The 4562-nt window shown below is 35.5% G+C and overlaps 1 pseudogene; it reads right to left on the reverse strand.

The window, feature by feature from the left end:
* Positions 1-2138: 2138 nt before the first annotated feature.
* LOC130889346 (nuclear pore complex protein Nup54-like) lies at positions 2139-3089 on the reverse strand (annotated as a pseudogene).
* Between the last annotated feature and the right edge of the window lie 1473 nt (positions 3090-4562).

Raw genomic sequence — 4562 nt, forward strand, 5'->3', positions numbered from 1 at the left:
ATTTTCACCATGAACAAGTGACTATTTTGTTGAATATATAATAAGCAACTTTAGAATAATGAAATGGATTAAATTTATAGATATATATGCATTAATATATGCGTATCCATATCCATTGTTAGATATAATTTAAATTTTTTCACTTGTTCTTCACAGAAAAACATTCTCAGTTGACATGTCACTAAGTAAAAAAAAAAGCTAAGAAATCTTATTATATTCTAACTGTAGACTGCAGTAGCAAAGGTGTAGATTATACAGGTCATACAAATAGATAATTCATTACAAACCAGTTTATTAAAGAGGGCAACAAATGACTTCTCTAAGTCAATGCCTACTTTTATGTATTTCTGGTTCATCTCCTGAGTGAACTCGACCCCTCTCAGCTCATGAATTTTATTGCCTCATTAATCATGGTGAAAAATGAAAATTGCTAGAAATTGCCTCTCACATTCTAATTGTTGTAATTGATAATATTTCTTAACCAAGTTGAGTGGACTTTTTGAAATATTTGCATTTAAAATTTGGTATTAAATTATCTAATCTTGCAAAATCTCTGAAATAAGGTTTTTTTAGTTTATAACTTTATGATAGGCTAGCACAGATTAGAGAAAAAGTTTTTAGTTTACATAGCCATTGCTAATTTCTAGCATGAAGATTTCTCTTCCATATGTTTATGTAATTTATAGTATGCTGGTGTCCTTCTACTAATATTTTAAACTAAAATGGACTAACATCACCACCTCAATCCTTTCCTCCCTCCAGTCCCTCTCTTGAACCTATCCATTGCCCTTTACTCTCAAGATAGCATCTTTTACTTTGTGTGTGTGCACAAATATATATATTCAACTAACTAACTAACAATATATATATATATATACATATACATATACAATGGATATGTGTATATATATATATATGTAAAACTTGCTGAGTCTGTTTAACTGGTGTGGATATGGTTTCAAGGGTTATCACTCTGCATTTCCAACCAATAATTGGGCTCATCCATAGAAGAGGCTTCTTCTCTTACCATAGCTATTAGTTTCTTATAATTGTTTGTCTAGTGGTAGGACACAGTGAAATATCTCCCCTTCTATAGTAACATTTTAACATATATTAAAATACCATTGCCGCGCACCGCTCCCTCGTGTCTGTGCTCGGTGCTCTATTAACCAGTTCACGAGCTTTGGGCAAGGGGGCTGGAGGTTAAAATACACAGACACACACAGACAGAGAGACAGCGACACGGGTCATCCTTGAATTCCCCAAGAATGCTCCCTTTATTGTGTTCAGGGGCAGATTGTATAGAGATAGCCATGCCCTAGCCAAACCCACCAGAAACCACTCTCCTGTCATCAGAAACTCCTGAAGGTCTCATGCTCAGAGCAGCTGTAGGCACTTAGAGCAGGGGATTATAAGAAATTCAGGAACTGAGGTCTCACTGCTCCCAACAACCATTGCATGAACCAACACTGCTATTTTTGAAATCTGGTTTACGCAAACATTTCTAGGAGACTGCTTCACAATGGGCTTCCAGTTATGTTTTCTCTTACAATATTTCTATCCTCTTTTCTGTGATGTTCCCTAAGGTATAGGTGTAGAAGTTGTAATAAAGATATAGCAGTTGGGTCTAGGCTAGCCATAATCCAATGATCTTTGCATCGTGTCCAGTTACAGTTGTCTGTGATTGTATCCATTTCTGTACAGATGGGCTTCTTTGTTGAGAGGGGTCAGCTGCATTTCTCTGTGAGTTTGTGAATAAGATTTACAATGTAGTAAGCAACTATCCTGCTCTGCCAAAGTGTCACTAGTAGATCATTTTCTAAAGACTACTAAAGACCATACCCGCCACTTGTCATCCTGGGAATCTAGCTAGGCTTCTAGTACCAGTAGTGATTTCTCTTTGCAAATTGGAACAAAGGCTTGGGTTAATTGTGTGCTTTTACATATATATTTTTCAAAGGTTCTTTATGAAGAGCTTTGTGATGATCATTTCAGCTTTACTATACAGTAATTTCTTAGGCACCACAAATATCCCACCCAAGAAAAGTAGCATTTTTTCCTGTCCATGTGGTCATCATAAGAAATACCTGATGCAGCAAGAAAATGCAGTTTATAAACTGGAGCAAGTATGCAAACTGTCAACTAAATATACTGCCTCTGTTACGGATTGTTTCATTCAATCCATATTCTACCAGTTTCATATCTTCTAGATAAACTTTTATGATGCTTATCTAATTACTAAGGCCTTCTTACTTTTGTTTCAAATGCTGCTTGGTTTCTAATATTGGGCTGTATCTATGTAATACCACTCCTCAGATTTTACAGCTCCAAAATAATTCTGCATCCTGATTTGGGACATCAGTTCATTCACCTTTGAACTTGATAGGTGCATTTAGTTCACCCTAAATATATTCTTCATCAGCCTCTATAGCATAATAAGGTTCTTTTGAATTTTCTATTTGATTAGGACATGTAAGGTTCTGTGAGAGAGATCAATGAGTTTACTTTTGTTTTGTGCTATTTTGGCCATAGTTGTAAATTAATTGTGTAGTTCACTAATAAATTCAGATATGCTATCTAATCTGGTCTGAGTTGCTTAGGAATCCATTCTTGAAAGTTTAGTCTTTAAAGCAGTTATATGAAACCCACTCCTGAGACAGGAATTATATTTTCAGAATAAGGGTTATCCACTTTGGCCTGTTTCCAAATAACGGGATCAATAACAGCAGGAGGATACTGCAGTAGCTGTTTGAACTGAGCTGGAGACAGTCTCTTCTTGTCTTAGAAGGATCACCCAGCTGCAGCTGTGTTTTAATGTTGGTTTCCCCACAGTGGGCATGCAATGTTGTTGGTGGGACTCTTCTCGAGACGTCATTTGGAGAATGCTCAACAGCATAAATGACAACTACTGTGTCATCATCTGCCAGTGTGTTAATGGTTTCTCCATTAATGGTAAGAGTCTGATTGCCTGGAAAATAATGTTATCTTATGAAATGAAAATGATGAATGACATTTACTTCTATTATAAACTTACAGAAATATCCAAGTTCCTTGCATGTTTTTTCCATTACATTGATATTTAGATTCATTTTCTATGATTAAATATTAAAGTTTTCATAATTACGTGAAATTCAGCTACTGTCAATCATATCAAATGTCTCAACATTCATGATACATTTTGAGTTTTCTTGCGAATGGTATGTTTATTTTTGTGGATATGGGTCTGTTTGACACATGTATATGCACATGAAGGCAGAAGAGGGTGTCTGGTGTTCCTTTCTGTCCCTCTCCGACTATTCAGAAGTAGAATCTTTCTCTGAACCTTGGCTTACTATGATCTCTACTATGCAGGAAGAAAGCAAGCCCCATTGATTTTCTTATGTTCGCCTAAGTTAGACCTGTGATTACTGTTGTATACTGTATGGTTAGCTTGTTCCATGGGTGCTGGGGTGAAAACAGGAGTACTCATGAGTATATACCCTCTAGACTGTCTCTCCAGATCCTTAAATTTACATAAACTAGACACATAAAATCACAACAATACGGCTACCTGAACAATACCTGCATAGTGAGGTCCTAGTAAACATGGCAAAATGGATAAGAGAAGTTTCACAGGGTTTTATTGCTGTACAAAGAGTTTCAGGAAATCGGTGATTGCTTCAAGATGCAGAACAGTTTTCTTCAGGAATAAAACAGTCTTGTACATTTTTCAGTCACAAGTTAGAAGACTGAAACAAATGTTTGTATATAAGTTTTACTAAATGGTCTCAGAAACACACAGAGAGACACACTCTCACAAATTGAAAACAAAAACAGGTTATGTAATGCATTTTCTCTCATCAAAATAGAATAAATTATAATTCATAATAAAAAAGAGGCTGAATATTTGTAAATAATGTGGAATTTAAGCAAAATTCTGCTGTTCTCTAATGGATCAAACAAATATACATAAAGATGAGGTAATGCTATAACATTTTAAAGTGAAAACAGTCTATCAGAGAAATTTAACAGTGATGGATAACTATAGTGAGAAAAGAATACTTCAAATAAACAGCCTGGTATTGGCATAAAAGCAGACAGGAGGACCAATGGAACTGAATCGAAGACCTGGATATTAATCCATACACCTTTGAACACCTGATTTTTGAAAAGAAACAAAAAATATAAAATGGAAAAAAGAAAACATATTTAATAAATGGTTCTAGCATAAATGGATATCAACATGTAGAAGAAAGAAAATAGACCCATATCTATCACCACACACAACACTCAAGTCCAAATGGATCAAGACCTCAACATAAAGCCAGCGACACCAAACCTCATAGAAGAGAAAGTGGGAAGTACACTTGAATGCACTGGCCTGGAGACCACTTCTAAATATAACCCCAGTAGCACAGACACTGAGAGATACAATTAATAAACTGGACCTCAGAAACTTAAAAGATTCTGTAAAGCAAAGGACATGGTCAACAAGACAAAACAATAGCCTACAGAATGGGAAAAGATCTTCACTAACCCCACATCAGACAAAGGTCTAATCTCCAAAATACACAAAGAACTCA

This window comes from Chionomys nivalis, chromosome 18, assembly GCF_950005125.1.
Source record: "Chionomys nivalis chromosome 18, mChiNiv1.1, whole genome shotgun sequence".
Taxonomy (NCBI): Eukaryota; Metazoa; Chordata; class Mammalia; order Rodentia; family Cricetidae; genus Chionomys; species Chionomys nivalis.